This window comes from Cygnus olor, chromosome 17 (assembly GCF_009769625.2).
Source record: "Cygnus olor isolate bCygOlo1 chromosome 17, bCygOlo1.pri.v2, whole genome shotgun sequence".
NCBI classification, from domain to species: domain Eukaryota; kingdom Metazoa; phylum Chordata; class Aves; order Anseriformes; family Anatidae; genus Cygnus; species Cygnus olor.
Genome location: NC_049185.1, coordinates 1,664,215 through 1,681,839, shown reverse-complemented (window position 1 = coordinate 1,681,839; position 17,625 = coordinate 1,664,215). Strand labels below are relative to the sequence as shown.

The following is a 17,625-nucleotide window of genomic DNA, read 5'->3' as shown; positions in this document are numbered from 1 at the left end:
AGAGGGAGAGTCCTGTGGATAATTTAGGAGTACATTTTATAGTTACTTGCAAGCATTTCATTTCAGATCAAGGCAACCATGAGCAGGTGGAACTATCTCTCAGAAGTACAACCTGACCTACATACTGTATTGTAAATTAAAGATATGTATAAAAATAAAGCATTAACGATCCACCACATTTGCAACAAGACCCAGATACGACTTTTGCAGCTGAAAAGGAGCTCCCCTGCACAAGGCTTCGCTAAGGCTTCATTTTGGAAGCTGCGATGCTTCCTGCTGACCTGTCCCTGCTATCTGTGCTCTGACAGGGTGGCCGCTCGCCTCTCAAGCTCTGTGGTGCCCTTCTGCTGCTTAGCACTCGTATCCCTTTTGCTTTATCGCTTTTCTCCCAACTTCCATGTGTTTTTTGGCTCCTGCAGCTCTTGTTGGCTCCCTGCTCTCCATTACCTCATGCCGTAGGAGCTGCAGGCTGCTCGGGGTGGCTTGGACAGCGCGTCTACCCATGGCAAGGGGCCGCACATGTCCCTGCAGCTGAGCTGAATGTCACAGAAGCAAAGGAAGGTATCGACCTGCGTGTAAGAGTGGCGTTTAGCCAGGTTTGCTGTTTCTCCAAAGGTTTTAGGAGAGCTCCTGAGGAAGGCCCCGCTCCTGCAGACTGACCCAGGCTCACAGAGGCACCCAGCCTCACACCTCGGCCACCACATCACCCTGCCGCCTCAGCGGGGCTGCCGAGGACAGAGTGGGCTGGCTGTGCCTAGTGAAACGCTGTGAGGAAAGGATGAGCATCCCCCCATACACACATCGAGGGGAAGGGGTGAGCATCTCCCTATACACACACGGGGAGCAAGGGGCAAGCCCCCCACACACCGTGAGGGAGACCTTGTTGCTCTCTCCAGCTACCTGAAAGGAAGTGGTGGAGAGCTGGGGGTCGGCCTCTTCTCACAGGTAACCAGTGATAGGACTAGAGGGAATGTTTAGGGGAGGTTTAGGTTGTAAATGAGGAGACATTTCTCTCGGAAAGAGCAGTCAGGAATTGGGACGGGTTGCCCAGGGAGGTGGTGGAGTCACCGTCCCTGGGGGTGTTTAAGGAAAGGCTGGGCGTGGCGCCTGGGGACACGGATTAGTGGGTGACATTGGTGGTAGGGGGATGCTTGGACCTGATGGTCTCGGAGCTCCTTTCCAACCTTAACGATTCCACGACCCTACGATTCTACGCAAGTCCGAGCCTCCCGCCTCAACCTCCCCCCCCAGCGCCTCCCCTCACAGAGCTGCGGGAGGGCGGCAGCGCGGCGCGCCCGGCCCCGCCCCGCGGGGGCCGGGCTGGGCGGGGGGGGGGCGGAGGCGGAGGCGCGCTCCCGCTGCCGCTCCCGCCCGGCCGTGCCCGCGCCGTGCCCGCGCCGCGCGGCCGCCATGTTGTTGTGGCGGTGAGAGGCGGCGGCGGCAGCCGGAGCCCAGCGAGCCGGGCCCAGGCAGGCGGCCGAGCCCCGGGGACCGGCTGTGGGGGCCCCGCGCCATGCCCGGCCCTGCCCCGCGGTAAGGAGCCGCCGGGGCCCTCCGAGGCCGCGGTTCGGGGGCGGGCGGAGGGCCGGGGCCTGGCGGGGGGCGGCCGGGCGGGCAGCTGGGGGCCGCGGCACGGCTCGGCCAGGCACGCCCCCCGGCCTCCGCCTCAGCCTCCGCCTCAGCCTCCTCCTTCTCTTCTTCCCCTTCCTCCTCTTCTTCCTCGGGGGACTCGGGCTGCCGGGGGGGGGATCCCGCCTGGCCCCGCCGTCTGGGCCTCACCCGGCTCCGGCCGCCGCCTCCACGGCCCTGTCGCCGCGGCTGCCTCCCGGCCTCCTTCCCGGCCTCCCTCCTCCCCTCTCGGCCTCCTTCCCCGCCTCCTTCCCTCCCTCAGCCGCTGGCAGCGGGGGTCCCGTGCGTGGCTTCTCCTGCCGCCGCCTTCAGGCCCCCCCCGGGGTGCTGGGGGCCGAAATTCTCGTGTGTCCCCCCCCCCCCCGCCCCTTGACAGGACCCGGTGCGGCTTTGGGTGTTCGTTTGTGGGGTGCGGGGGCTCTAACTGTGCCTCTTCCCCGTCTTCTTCTCAACAGCTCTGTTCTGTTGATGGGATCCGAGCAGATGTTGGCCTTCTCTGGTAAGTGGTGGTTTGCGCTGCCCCCCCCCGGCCCCAGATGTGGAGTCTTTGCATTTTGTTTAAGTACAGTTTCAGCTTTGGCGCGTAGTTGTTCCCTTTTCTGCCCTTTCTTTCAGGGAATGTTGTTTTATCAACAGGTGGGCTCTCGCGTTCGCTCACGTCTCTGTGTACAGGAAACTGATTCTCTCGTCGTACATGCTTCCCTCGCTGGGGGAAGGCTGGCTATGAGCTCCTAACTCCGGCAGACTTTACGTATGAGAACTGCTTTTCTCCTGGCTGAGTCCTCCACCTGTTTGTTTTCTTGTGCCACGAGCCCACGTAGTCACGTGCAATAAGGGTTTCTTTTAGAGGAAAAGAGCTCGGCTAGGGGATCACATAAAGCAGTGCTGAGTGTAGAGCGTAGCTTTACGGTGAAAATAAAGGGATATCTTAAATTCCTAGGCTAGTTCATTGGGAAGGGATGGTAGTGTGGCTGAAGGAATTATGGCAGGCTTTCTGCAACACCCGTCGTGCTTGAAGCTTTAGGTAGAGGGCTGAGGCGCTTCTTGCCTGTTCCTAAAGAAAGGCTCCTAGTATTTGAAAATCGTTTGGTGGCAGAGAAGGGGAGCTCATATGAGGGAGCGCTTGTAGATAACTCGAAGGGAGGAGCCTTGACATCTGATACACACATCGCTTCAGCTGTGGTTTTAGAGGATAGAAAAAATGCTTTCTTTCACAGTACAGGAAATACTGTGGACTGTAAGTGTTGAAACTTTCTGCAGATAAGTAAAGGCGGGGCATGGGATTCTGAAATGCTTCACGGGGAAGTTTGGGTGCCTGCTTCGGAGTTTGGGGAGGGGCAAACGTGCGGAAACAGTAACATTGAGCAGTGGTGGTTTTTGGCAGTAACTCCAAAAGGTGCTTGTCCTACTTCAGATTATAGGCTTCCAGGAGTGATACACTGAGTCAAGCTGGTTCTCTTGCTAGCAGTGCTATAGGTACCTATCCAGGTTGTCGCTGATGTCCGTGGCTGTTAGCTGTCTGCACTAGAAACTAGTAAAATGTTAGCCAGCTTCAGAAATAATGCGCAACCTACAGATGATCCCTGGGGGTGGGATGGGCCATCTTGATAAGCTCGTTTTCTCATAAAAATGGCCATCCGCAGCTGAGCAAGATGCGAGTGCCGCGTGCCCGAGCTTCTGAAGGCAGAGGATGCAGTACTTTATCTTCGATCTTGTTCCACCTACATGCCACACAGGGTGGTGGAGAGAAGTATGTTGTCAGCCCTTCAAGAGTAGGAGGACTAAGCAGTGCTCTGCTGGCAATTAATGTGTACATGTGGAGTAACGTAAGGAGAAGGGTGGCGTTAGGCTGCTGGAGCGATGGGATGAGCCTGACAAGGCTGCTGGAGCAAGGGAGAAGGAATCGTCCCTGCGGAGTGAACGGGAGGAACTGGGTTAGCATCCAGCACGAGGTCTGAGATGTGCTCGCCTGTGGAGAGCAGAGGGAGGCGATGGCTGTTCCTGGCCTGGTCGCTTCCTACGGGACAGGGCTGGACACCAGGGACCGGCCTCCTCTGCCTGACAGCGGTGGTGTCTTTGAGCACGTGCCTGCAGGTGGTCCGATAGCGCTCAGCGAGCATTGTAAACCAGAGTGAGAATCCCAGGTACTCGAACGTGCCGTTGTTTCATAGTTGCTTTCGTTGGCTGAACCAACTAATGTAACTTGTAAATGGTTCTTTCAAAATGAGCTCCCCAGTGCTGAACTGTCTAATCCTGTTCTTTGCTGGGATGGGCCACCCTTCTGCGTTCGTCTCTAGCTAGAGTGGCCGGTGGTGTAAAGGGCTGCCTCGTAGGTCCCACATGGGTTCTCCATCTCCAAGAGAAGAGCTTCCCGACTTTCAGTTCCACCCCTTTTGTGGATGTTGGTGCCATAACTTTCCAATGCTTTTAAGAAAGCTTTGGGAATACGCGTAGCACTCAAATAATGCTGTAATTCTTGTAATTAACCACATTTTTAAGACAGTTATTTCTTTATCTATGTGAAGTTTGAAGATTTAAAGGGTGATGGAGTGGCTTGTTTGACAGACTTAAAAGTGAAGTTTGTGCTAGTTTAGGAATTGAAATACTGACTTCTTCATAAGGCTTGCACTGCCCAGTGAAGAACTGCAGACCTCAACTTGCAACGCGCTGTAACTTCTACCTTGGACGCATTAATCCTGAGCGGTGCAGGATCGCCGTAGCCAGATGGGTGTATTGACTTGCATGTGTGACAGTTTCTTGTCTGCTTCTTGTGGGATGGGCAAACGTCACAGACTGTGGCATCGTTTGGTGTCGACTTCTTCAGAATGTAGCTGGGAACGGAAACAGCCGAGGCTTTCTCAACTATCCACCCCGAAGGCAGGGGACGCCAGCTGCCGGAATGTGCTGGTTGTTGCAGGACACGCGTTGTAAGCTAGAGGGAGAATAGCCTAGACGTGGCCTTCCCCTCCTGCTTACCAGCTTCTGGTGGTGGTGTAAAGGAGGTGAACGCCGGGTGGCCAGGGTGATTCTAGGAGGTAATGTTTTGTGCCGTAAGGCAATCCTCAGCTCAGTCTGCTGATCAGAACGAGGGGGCAAAACGCCCTGCAGCAGTGGGGAAGGAGAAGAGCGCAGCATTATCTTGTAGAAAGCAGTGGTACCTTTACCTTTAGTCCGTTACTAAGTGCAGCGGGGTTGTGTCGGTGATGGGAGCTGGAGGTGCTTTGGTCGCCTGCACTAAGCAGCAGTGTATGCCTGGAAGGGAAATGTTGGAGCTGCAGCTCTGCGCCATGCGACGCGAGCCAGGGAAGAAGAGCAAAGGCTTTCCGGAATGTTAATTGAAATCGGTAAGTTATTTCTGAAGTCATTGTCCATGAAAAATAACTGGTTTTAAAGGATTAACTCAAAATACGGTTGCTGATACCTAGCATTGGTTTGTCATCGGAAATACCTCTGACTGAGAACTGTAATCTAAGGTGTGGGAAGAAGCAGTTGGGTTGACGTGTGTCTGGTTGCTGGTTCAGCTGGTGGCTGGAGATGTGCCCTGCAGGTCTCGCAGGGGGGCCGCTGGCTGCCTGCAGGTGTTGCTCCCTGTGGGTGTGAATGCTGCACGTGGCTGCAACACCGTAGGCTTGGCATGGTTCAAAGTTTAAGACCTGTGTGTGCATGGCTGGGGTGTGCACACGGGAGGCAACTGATAGCGAGATGTTGTAACAGTGGTCCCGTAGCTGGGGGAACCCTTCCCAGCTCTGAGCAGAAGCAACAGCCTCTGAACAGGACTGCCCAAATGGGGCCTTCGTGCCCGGCCTCGGGGCAGCTGCGTCTGGGGAGGCTGGAAGATGGGTGGCCTTCTGTCAACGCAGCTAAACTCGTACAGGCTGCGCTGCTGAAGTGTTACCACGCTTCCAAATTGAACATTTTGAGCAAATTTCGAGTAACTTTTGACTTCAGTTCTCCATCAAATTGTTCTCCGGCTTAGGAGGAGCAGGGCAGGGGCCAGCGCCAGGGCTTGTAGCAGTCGGGGTTCTCGTGCAGCGTTAGGGCTGGTTCTAGCTGCAAGCCCTGAGCCTGGCCTGGAAAACGGTCCTGGCAGCTGCGGAATTGGCTTGAAGCTAGAACAAAATTAGAAACTTGGTGCGAGCCCTCCTCTCCTTTGGAAGAGGTGGGTGTTTGAAGGGCAGCTGGAACAGCCCATCGCCCTGACGGGTGCCTTCTCTACAGCAAGGGCTGTTACAGGGCACGTTCAAGTGCTTGATCTCGGGAGATCAAGAGGCAAGGTGCCTCCGAATTCCAGAACGTGGCCTAGAGGATGGTTAATATGTGTAGGAAAGATGATGCATTTGTGCTCTGATAACTGAATTTGATTTCTTTGTTCCCTTGTCCTCCTTCCTGTTGTTCCTCTTGACCTCAGACTGTTCTGTGCTCACCTGTTTGCTTCGTGGTCCAATTACTCCTGCGCTTTCTGCAGGGTGACAGTTTCCGTAGGGTTGGGCAGGGTTTCTGCACAGCATCTCCTCTCACGTGGCGGCTGCTACCAGCTTCTGGGGAGAAGTTAAAGGCTCCAGTGTGAGGAGAGCTCGACAGCTCTTCTGCTTTGTGGGCAAGCACGTGAATGTCAAAGGTCTCTGAGTACTCTCCTCTTCGTCTTCCTGTGGCTGAGCTTTAAAATAGGACGCTGTGGTTGTGGCGTTAACCTGGTTACAGGACGTATCCATTTAAATGTTCCCTTCCTGCTGGATTAGGGCTGATCAACGTCCCTGCTGGATCCTGCGAGGCTGGAGCAGGGCTTGGGTACTTGGTGTCTTGACTGGGACGGTTTTGCAGCTGCACACACCCGCAGCTGGAGGCACGTCGTAAACTCGAGGCCGAGCATACTCGGGGAACGTTGGATATCTTGGTTTTTTTGGATCGCTTTAATTTCAGAACTGAAGTTACTCTTTTCCGGCGCTGTCTCTAGCAGATGTGCAAGGTCTGCCCTATCAGGTCCTACTTTCTGTAGCCATTACTGGGAAAAGAATTGGAAAAGACGCTTTTTAACTTCACTGTCAGCTTCCTACTTTTCAAGGAAGCAACATTGTCAGAGTAACGTGCTGCTTATGTCCAGTTTTCCCATGCTATGAGTACTTGGCTAAGACTTCCAGGGGAAGCTCTCTTGTTTGTAGTCTTTCTTAGCCTGTTTTACGGGTGTGGAAGGGTTTTCCTTCGGGAAGACTGGTGGAAAACTGTACATCAGGGTTTAGCTGAGATTTCTGAAAACAAAATAGCTTGAAATAGAGATTTCTAGCTAAGGTGCCTGTCTGTAGGATGAAGTGTCTTGTGCGTATGAGTCTAAATAGTTTCTTTAAGTGTTTCTGCCTGTTCTGGTGCAGTACAAGGTTAGTTCCTAGAACACAGTCAGTATGGGGGGAGGTAATGCACTTCAGGTTGAATTTGTGGAGGAAGACTGTTGCATTGCCATAATTAAGCCTTTGTAGCTGTCCTTTCTGATCCCAGAGGCGTATGCCCTGGTGCAGGCACTACAGAAATGCCGTTAGCACTGGTTTCTGTTGCCCTTCTGGGGGCCTCATTTGCTTCTCCTGCTTTGGGACTAGAAACTAGGGCTATATTCAAAGCATTCATTCTGTAGCACTACCTGAGAGAACAGAGCTTCAGGAAGAAATAAAAATAGTTTCTCTTTGCCTGTGCATTTAAGAGAAGGTTTTCACTCAGACTCGACAGAACAGAACTTTTCTCTGGTGCTGCTTTCTGTCCTGGAAATGCTTCGGGGAAGCTGCTCGGCGCTGCCTGCCTGAGAGGACAGAAATGCCTGTCTGCTGCAAAGCGCAGCTGGAAATGGAGTCTGAAGACAAGATACACTTGGCTGGCTTTCCGAACCTCTCTCGGATGATGGAGCAGAAGAGAGGACTCCCTCCTGTGAGCAGTGCCTTAGGTAGGGGCGATGTGGGTCTTAAGCCTTCCAGTCCTTCGAGTGTGACTCCTCCGTTTCAGTCCAGTTTGACTGTTCCGTGCAAGTAGGCTTACTTTTTTGTGTTTTGGTACAGCTGCTGGCAGGGTTTCAGAAAATAGGTGGAAAATTTGATCTTTCCTTGAGTCTTCATATCCTGTAGGGTTTGGATCCTGAGAAGACAAGGGCAGACTGCTAGATTTGTGATTTCAGTAAGTTAAAAACGTAGTTGAAAGTATCGGAAGGGGCGTGTGTGAAACTGAAGGCGGAGTTGAAGAAGTGGTAACAAAAAGAAGGAGCGACCCGAGGTTAGAGACAACTTACTTGCACCTACCGTGCCTTCGCGGTCTCAATGTCTCACCAGCCTGCAGCAGACGTTACGCGGGTAAGTCCGGTCGGTGCTTCTGGGGGGAAGCCCAGGTTTTGGTGTGGAGCAGCTCCCAGAATGGTCCTGTTCACCGCCTGGGGCGGCGTTGGTCTGCTGCGACTGGGGTGCTGTCACCGTGAGCGTTAGCAGCTCCTGGAAGTGGTTGTGGCAAGGTTTGAAATTGGAAAGCGTTTCCTTGGCGTTTCCTATCTGGTTTTTAGACAGGAGCCCAGCAGCCTGACTCCTTGTTTTCTCCGCAAGTGGATCACAAAAGGGAGTAAGCTTGTTGCTGTGGCTGGCTGATTTCGTCTCTTGTAGCCATAATTGACCTAAATGTGTACCTGGGAAAGCTCTACCCACTGCATTGCTCTCTGTAAGCTTGTAATTGCTATCATTGAAACTCAAAGCGGAGATAAAACGAGCTGAAGTTCTGTCACCCCTAATTACACCGTGTGCGTCCCTGACAGGATGCTCGCTTTGAGACCTCTCCAGACCCAGTTCTGGGCCTGTTGAGCTGAACTCTCTTTGGGTTCGCTTGCCTCCCACCTTCGTGTGGCCTCTGACTTTCAGAACTACTGTTATCAAAGCTCACTTCGACCGTTCCGTGGGTTCTGTAAGCTCAGTCTCTTAAAATATTTGTGTACTGACAAAGAACCGATGATCAAAAGGGGAAGCTACAAGATCAAAGCTCACCTGTGTATCCCGGAGGCAGATTTGCTTGTAAATTAATGAGAGGACATTGCTCCAGCCCTCCTGTAGTCAGTTTGCTGTGGTTTGAATAGAGCAGAAACACTTTCCTGAGTCCTGTGAGCTGGTAGCTTTGCTTTTATTCTACTTGAGTTTCTTTACTTTCCTCACGACAGTAGCTGTGGCACCGTTGTGCGGTACCTGCAAGCTCTCCTTGTCTCCAGAGTCTTCGTGGTGTCTGACGGACTGCGCTGATCAGTCCAACCCTGCTTCCCACTTCTGGGAGCGTGGCTAGTGGATGGAGGCATTGCTGAACTACTGATCCAAGAGACTTGACTGAAGTGCCTGGACGTACTGCGTTCCGAGGTTCTTTTTATTTGCTTTTAAATGGAAGCAGAAAGCAAGCGAAGCCTATTTAATGCAAGCTTGTAGGTTTATTGCCTCTGCCTGCAGACCTTGCTCCCATCTGAGCACTGTGCATGTTTTTCCTGAGTGGATAAACTTTGCATCAAGTGAATGACTAATCCTTATCGCACAAGCGTTCATCTTTACAATTAAGAGTTCCTGCTCTTTAATTGCACGGTGATTGGACATACCAGTCATGAGTACATTTGAGAGCTCAGATTCTTCATTTTCTCTCGCTGCTGGTAGCAGGAATTTGCTGTGAACGGGGCATTATATTCTGGTTGGATACCCATTATAATTACATTCTCATCTTTGTCTATGTTCAGTGAACCTTTCTTTGAGCAACTTCCAAAAGAATGTACCTTTTTGCACTTTGGGAAAATCTGAACTCTGGGGAAAAAGGGGGAAGATGGGAGCAAGGTCAATATTTTGAGGTCTGCTAGGCTTTCCTTATAGGTTTGGCTAATGGATTATGGTCGAGGCATGGTTGTTTTCTAATGCAGAATACAATAGCTTGCTTGTTTTCTTTTACTTTGGACTGGAATCTCTTAATCCCTTCGGGCTCAAGTGTGAGTATCACATGATTTGGAGGTGTTTGGTTAGTGTGCTTCACTGCTGCGGAGCATCCCTGTGCGTAACGGATGAGTAAATCGGGACGGCAGGGAGAAGCAACATGGGCATGTTCAGTTTTGGAGACTCATGTCGAAGTCGTTAATGCTTTGCGGGTGTGTGTTCTGGCAGAAATAAGGGCCGGTGCCTGGTCAGCAAGGCTTTTTGCTGTGCAGAGATCAGCTTTCTGCTCTGAAAGTCCTAGCTCGTAAAGAGCGCTCCAGCTTTCGAATATACTGATAGCATCCTCGTACCTTCAGCATACCTACAGGTTCTCAAACCATGTTTTAGGGGATTTGGGTGGAAACTTCCTTGCAGGAGAGCTAATCCACGGTCCTTCTTTGAGAACCTGACTGTACGGGACATTGGAGGATACCTGGCTGAGTGATCTCTCATAAAGGCTCCTTGAAGTAAAAGTATTCTAAGTGTTCACAAGCAGCTCATCTCAGACAGGAGCTTCTTACAGAGCTTCAGGACAGTAACAACACACCTGGTTGCTGTGATGTTGCTTTTTCTTCACTTCCAGCTTCAGTAGCTAGACCTAAAATGTTTCCCACATGTCTGAAAGCGGAATTTTAGCTTTTAAATTGTAGAAATAATGCTGATACTTGGTGAAGTAACTGCCAAACACTGATCTCTAGTGAAAGGACTAGACGAGTATATCACTGGGGTTTTCTAAAACTACTCAGTTTGCAGCATTTTAGGGAATTTACTATTCAACAGCGTGATGCTGACCTGAGGATGGAAACAAACTCCATTGATTTAGAAGATGCTGATCTTGACTGTTGGTGCTGCTTTTGCCAGATTCGGTGCGTTAAGCACCAGGTCGCTGTTGCTCTGCTTGGAGTAGCTGCAGTAAGGGATTGTACCAGCAGCTGAAGCCTGCTTCTTCCCAAGCTGTTTCGCTTGGGTTGAAAGAAATGCAAAAATATTCGGGGAGCTCTAGTCCTGGAGGTTCTGCTCATCAGGAAAGCAAAAGGCCACTTGTCTGGACTGAGGTGTTGACATGCAAGCTGGTTTAAGAGCTGTCCGGCTTTCAGTTGCTCGGCCCTTCTAAGTCCTCTGCAGTTTTTCTGCCACCTAGGCGCTTCTGCGAGCTCTTGGAAGGCCAGTGACAGCCTGCCAGGAGAAGGGACTGAGGATGGGAACGGCTCGGTAATTCACTGAGATAAGAGCAATGCCAAACCTGCTGTTAGGAGTGATTCACCGCGGAGTGGGAAGCAACCCTGAAACCTGTCTGATGCGATGCCTACCTGCAGAGGGTGGTTACGTTCGTTAGTGTCACTGCTGGCTGCTGCCTGAAGTGGCTGGGTGCGGGTTCGTCTGGAGTGCGTGGCCCGCGGAGCTGTGGCCAGAGGAAGAAGGGCTTTTGCTTGATTGTATGAGATTGGCGTAACAGGGACGCGGAGCTATTTCTCACTTTCTTGTCTCAAGTCTAGGCCTTGTCAAGCTGTTTGTATAAGGTACGAGTTCAGGTGCTCCTGGCCTTTGAGGGTCACGCCCAAAGAGCAGTCCTATTAAAATTAAGTGTTCTTGCATCATTCCTTAGACGGTGAGCTCTCATTCAGCACTAAGGTATGAAGACTTTTCCTCTTGCATAAGAAGACTTGATTTGTTCTGGTTGAGGAAGAAACAGTTTGGCAGCTTGCTAAAGGGTAAGTTGTGTGCTGTTGTGCCCTGTAGTTTATTTTTCTAAGCATTACTATTTCAAGTTACTATCCGGCTTTCTAAACTGAGTACGTCTGACTACCTGATACTAGACCAGTGATGAAGCGGCTGCAGTGATTATCAGGGCAGCCCTTGCTGAATGCAGTCCCTTTACTGCTTCTAGCATACGGCTTGCTTTTAGATGCAACTTGTTTGGCATTCAAATTAGAGACCTAGTAGGGCTAAGCCTAAACTGTTTGAACTTACTTCAGGGGCCCCAAAATTGTAATATGGCTTAATTTCTAAATACCTATAGCTGTTCTTGCTTTTCCTAGTTCTAAAATTCAGTAACTTTTCCTAGTTCCTAAATTTCCTAGATCCTAGAATTCAGAACTTTTCCTAGTTCTAAAATTCAGCAGTAATTCCCTAGGAACTAAAATTCAGTTTTTAGTCTAATCAGAAACACATGCTACCATGTTAAACCCAGTAGAACAAGTAATGTGCTAGTTGTTTTTTTTTTTAAAAAGAACTTCAAGAAACCCTGCAGATTCGGTAATATTTTTTGAGCTAAGTGACTTATCGTAGGCAAGGAGTGATAACTTACAACATGCCTTGTCAAAAGAAGTCAGTCTCAAATGTAACTCTTACCATGAAAAGAGCAAGAAGGGATTTAAGGTTTTTGTGCAAGAATTGCTGTGTTGGAAGTAAGCACGTGGGCTGAGGAGAATCTAGTTAAGTTTACAGTTTAAAAAAAGGCATAATGCCAAAAAACCTTCCAAAAATTTGTGTTTAAGCTCTACAATTCTTACAGTGAATCTTGCTCTACGAATTCTTAACTGTCTCGGCTAGTGTGAATTTCCAAGCTGGGTGTGGAGACCAGTATGCTTCTGCAGGTGGAGAGAATGCTCAAGTCTGTTCAGGTAGATTGTCATTCCCTGTGGTTTTGGCGCTGGAAAGCTGTGGGATTTTTTTTTAACGAGTCTGAAGATGCGGCTGTAAAGTGTGTGTGCTTGTGGTGCAGAGGCACGTGGAGCCAGGTGGGCGCCCCACTGCTTGTAAAAGGTTAGCTTTTGAACTTTCATGAATCAATGAACAGGGAACTTTGAACTGGTGTTCTAGCTCCTGTTTCCTAGAGCTTCAAGCCTCCTAGCTGATTCTTGAAAACTTAGGAGGAAGAGTAGGGGCTGTGCTTGGTTTTCTTAAGATCTGCTTGGTTATTTGTGGCTTATTAAAATGCAAAAGGTATAGAATTCCCTCGGCCCAATTTAAGGATGGCTTGCTGAGCTGAACGGTGGCAAAACAACTCAGTGCATCATGTTTGCAAAAGAAAACAATCAGAATTGTATGTCAGTGGAAGTGAGTCAAGTTCTGTGATTCTGTTCTCCCCTAGGTGACTTTATGCTAAGTATTGCTGAAAGACTTGACAGATTCTGCATGTTGAAACAGATATGATGGATTAAAACTTGTCTGAGGAATCTTCTGCTTGCTAGCTGGCTTCTGAGCAGCTGCTTTGCCTGTAACTCCTCAAAAATCAGTGCTGATGACTTAGATACTTTGATTTTAGTAACATCTTAACCAGAATTCTTAGTTTAAACAACACACGGATATTTTTATGGCATGAGAATGTGGAAGAGAAAGTTGTGAATCTTTTCTGTGAAGCTGAGAATCCATAATCGTGCTGTGAGTGACAGCTCAGCCTCTAAATGGAATTCAGAGCATCTTTGCCATGTTATAAAAAGCTTGTTGCCTGGTGCTGATCAGTTCCTTCAACATAAAGCTTTTTGTAACCTTTAAACTCTGCAAGTATAGAATAGGAATTTATCCTGTTAAAACCTGCGTTTGTTTAAAGAGCCACGTCCTATGTATTCAGTGATGTCCCACATCTCTAGATTTCAGTCGTTTAAATACCAAGGTGTGTGTCACTCCAAACTTACTAGGTAAGCTTTTTTTTTTTTAAACAAAGAAATGAACTTGAGCTGTAGCAAACAAAACTGTGTCTATTCTGCTAAGCCTTCTCCATTCTTCAGTTTTATTATAGTGCTGAACTTCTGAATTAGTATTTAGGAGCTGATCTGCAGGTGACTTTTGTCTGAGAAATTCAAGAGATTCTTCCAAGTACTACTTGGATGAGGAGCATCTGACTTCAGCATTATCTTTCATGCGATGTGTTTTACAGCATTTGATGTCACTTTACAGGTTTTCTGTTTGGGAAGAAAGGGGAAAAGTCCTTACTAGTACCCACTCTGCCAGTTTTGTTTAGGTGAGATGCTCTAGCATGTACTGGGTAAGAGGATCTTAAAAATAAAGTGTTTGAAGTAGGTTGACTGGAAGGGTCCAAAGGCTCCAGTTCTGAAGTAAGAATTAAGTGTAGTTTGCCTAGATAGGTTTGTCCTACTTACAAACCTTACTGAATTTTGGAAGGGAGAAGCAGAAGTTTTTTGTGCAAACCAGCACACTTGCTGCGTTAGGCCCTTTCTTAGTCTTCTGTGGTGGTTCGTGAAGCTTTCACAGAAACGCCGCTGATATTCCCACCACCTGCTCAGTCAAGGTAAGTTCGTACGTTCATCACAGCTCACACGCGGCTTTTCTTCCTTCCAGTGTTCTGTCACAAGTGACACAGCCTGCTTGCAGGGAGATTTGGGGTAGAAACCTGTATCTTAACCCTTTTTTTTCCCAGTTGCTTCAGTCCCATGCATCTTCAGTTTAACATGCCGTGTTCAGCATGACAGGCCTTACGTACTCCGAGGGGGGTTTTTTGATGCAATGCTTCTAGACAAAGAACACTGCAAGAAAAGCATTTAACAAGTGCTTCTGCAGTGCTTTATCCTGCCTCTGTAGCAAAAATGGCCTCTCTCCTAAAGTGAAATTGCTGGCTTACTGCAGTTTTCCCTGGGTAGAGTGCTGCTAGCATGGTGTCGTCGAGGCTAGGTACCAAGCACAAGGGCTGCTGTGCAGATCATGCGACTGGGAGCTAAGAGGAGTACTGGGTGCCTGAGGGTGCTGGAATGCTGGCCTGAACTTCTGGTGCAGGAAGGCCTGGATATTGAAAGGGAAGGCCTGGATATTGAAAGGGAAGGCCTTGCTACTGATTTCAAGTTACCCCTCAGAAATACAACTCCTGCAACAGTTCCGTATCTCGGGCAAACTGAGCTGAAAAGCGTCACCTGCAGCACAGGCAGCTCTGAGGGTTTGCCTCTGCTGCCTGGCGCTGAGGTTACGTACCTGTGGCACCACTTGAGCTCCGCTGGAGATTTATGCAGGAAGTGGAAGCAGATGCATTCCTTTTCGGAGACCTATTTTATTAATTGTTAACTGAAACAGTTGAATTGCTGGTTTTTGGTATTTGTGGTACCGTTTGATATCTTAGTTGATAACGTTCATGTTTTCCACAGATAAGATGTGCTGACTCCTTGTGGGTTGGGGAGTAGTGAGTTACTGGATTTGTAGATGTTAAGATGGCAATGTACATAATTCAGTTGCTAGAGCTAGTGCTAGTGAAACTTCATGCTGGGAAGTTACTCAGTAACTTGGTTTTGGTCACTGAGCTGCAAATAATAATGCTGGTGAACTTAGCAAGGTTAAATGAAAAATGTACAAACAACAAATGTCTATTTTGGAGCTTGTTCCTAGGGGTAACAAAGCCTTCCTTGGTAACAGTACTTGTGCAGATACTCATGTGGCTCTGACAAGACTAAGGATTTTGTTGTTCATGTTTAATACCTGTGCAGTTAGGACCTCATTTCTTCTGACGCTTTATTATACCTTACCTGTAAGCAACGTGGTTACCTGTGAGCTTGCTGTAATGCTGAAGGCATGATTCCCTTCAAACTTCTGGCAAGGGAAATTGAACGTATGCATTGCTCTGTTTGCTCTGGTGTAAGTTACTGCAGAGCATTGGCAGATCCTCCTCTGTGGGATCGTGTATCAGTTTGAGGGAGAAGCTAGTCTGCTAGCACACTTAATCTATTTTTGATTTGTCAGGATCTCAAAGGTAGAAACAAAAAGCACTTTGTCCTGGCTAGTCTCATGAAGACTGACACTTGAATCCCTCTTTCTAGTCATCTATTCAGTTATTTCCTTAGCATGTTGTTATACTTGCTGAGTGAAGCTCATTGTTTAGTAGGAGAAAACTAAAATCAGGTCACTTCCATACAAAGGCTTTCATCTATAGGTTGAACATCTCATACTGACAATTTCAGTTCTGTTTGAGCAGCTTCAAGTTCAATCTTGTCAGTGGAAGTCAGTGAAACTTCTCTTGCAACTCTAGTAACCCATCTGAGAAACAAAGCCGTGCCGGGCTGAGCCTTACCTGCTGTCTTCCATCAAATCCCTCCTGCATCCTCTTCCTTAGTTGGGCGAGAGAGGAGTAGCGTGACTGAAGATACCTCCTGGTGGGCACCACGTAGCAGGGCCGCTCAGCAGGTCGTGCAGCTCTTCAGCTGAGCTTTAATGAACAAACAGCCCCCCTTCGCTTTTGGTGACCTCTCTGGAGAATCACGCATGCTTGCTTATGCTTAGGAGAGAATGAAAGTCTGACAAAATATCTTGGGAATATTGCACGCAGGTTTTAGTTCTTGCTTTTTGTGTTGTCATACACCTTTCTTGCTTGTTGCTAACCCCAGCCAGCTAGATACAGTAAGCAGTCTGAGTCTTTACCTGCTGTTCAAGCTTTTTGACAACTTCCTGGAGCTCTAAACATCAGGGCTTGAAACTTTTGATGCATATTAGAGCTGTGTCAGAATTTCCATGACCCTTGCAGGTGATCATAATGTATTCGGTCTATCTGTGAGCAGCTGAGCTTGATTTTCTACTGCTTGCTTTATGCTTTTCAGGCCTCTGTTTGCTTTTACCTTAGTTAAGCAATAATAATTGTTAACTCAAAGCATTAAACTGAGCTATCATATTGGGAGAACAAACCAACCGAATAAGCATTATTGCAACTTCCTGATAATGAAAATTCCAGTAGTGAAATATTTGATTTAATCTTTAAGCTTGGAGAAAATGGAGGTGGTGATAGAAGAGCTGCCTTATAACTGACTCTCACTTCGGCAAAGCTTGACCTGTGTAGAGAGGGTTTCAGTGGCCTCACAACTACTGAGGGTAACAGCTATTTGTTATGTTAATGCAGGGAACGTCTGGTGAGCTGCTTGTTCTTTGAGCATTTGAACACCAAAGAATGTGGTGTCCGCTTAAATTCTTTAATTACTGATGCTTCCTCAGCCGGAGTCTGGATGACATTGTCTGCTTCCTTCTAGCAATTCTGTCTAGATGTACTTAAGCTGGAAACTGCAGCGTTAAGAACACTGGAATATTGCTGTCTTCCCTCTGAATGAGACTGAGTCAAGCACGTGTCTTTATCCTGAAGTGGGTGCCCAGACTAGGTGAGAACCGCTCACTGAGTGGTAGAACGCGGGCCTTCTAAAAAGGAGGCTAGGTGAGACAGGAGCATCTAGCTGGAGGTGAGAAGAATCTTATTTACGGTCTCCAAGGCAGTTTCTGTATACAGCAAATATGAACAGAGCACTAAAGATGCTTCTAGTAAAGCTGGATCTTCTGACTGCAGGTGGCTTTGGCAGTTTTCTTGGCACGAAAACTTGGTTAACAAACATTGCTGTAGAAATAGTATAGGCACAGCCTCTCGAGGTCCGACTGAAGAGCTCTGAGCTTTGACAACTCAGCTTGATGTTCTATGTAAGAACAGCTCTGACTCACTGGAGGATGTTAGCACATGATTAAACCAAGCAGTATCACTGTACAAGTCAGAATTGTTAAGGCTTCCAGCCTCCCAAGTTAGGGCATCAGTTCTGTCTCATTACCCTCTAAAACTGCGCGCTCGGACCTGTTTCTGAACTTGCTGTGTATTCCTCTGCTTACCTTTAGGCGCTCGGTTCCAGCTCTGTAGGCTGAAGCACAGCTCTGTGCTCTGCTGGTTGGCTGATGGATGTGTGGACACTGCCTGCTGGGTAGGCTGCTCAGGACTGCTGCTGCTTGACAGCAGGTGCCTGCCTGGAGGTGATTGCCACAGGGCTCACACACGGGTGCTCTTCACACTCAGATGCTGGCTGCTGGCAGAGCTGGGTGTTGAAGCTGTTCCCTACCAGTTCAGAGGTTTCTACTGTAATAAAACTTGCCCCAAAGCCAGCTTTCGATAACGTACCCTACTGAATTTTTCTGTTTTACGGATACTGCTGTGGAATTAGCGTTATTTCTTAAATACGGTATTTTAAGCATTCCACTTATTCTGCAATAATTGCTCATAGAACAATAGTGGGTTTATAGCCTTGGATACCTTTAACAGCGTTATGGAAGCTAGCTATCACGTTAACAGAACCATTCTAAA

The 17,625-nt window shown here is 48.7% G+C and overlaps 1 protein-coding gene across 12 annotated transcripts in view; it reads left to right on the top strand.

Moving 5' to 3' along the window:
* Positions 1-1,374: 1,374 nt before the first annotated feature.
* Positions 1,375-17,625, top strand: part of MTMR3 (myotubularin related protein 3) — an 84,461-nt gene continuing 68,210 nt past the window's right edge. For 9 of the 12 annotated variants that reach the window (XM_040577740.1, XM_040577738.1, XM_040577735.1 and 6 more), the window contains exons 1-2: positions 1,375-1,533; positions 2,085-2,128. The gene's annotated coding sequence lies outside the window, so the exon portion shown is untranslated. Of the gene's footprint in view, positions 1,534-2,084; positions 2,129-11,187; positions 11,294-17,625 lie in introns of all 12 variants that reach the window. The other 3 variants (XM_040577727.1, XM_040577728.1, XM_040577731.1) reach the window with 2 other exon arrangements.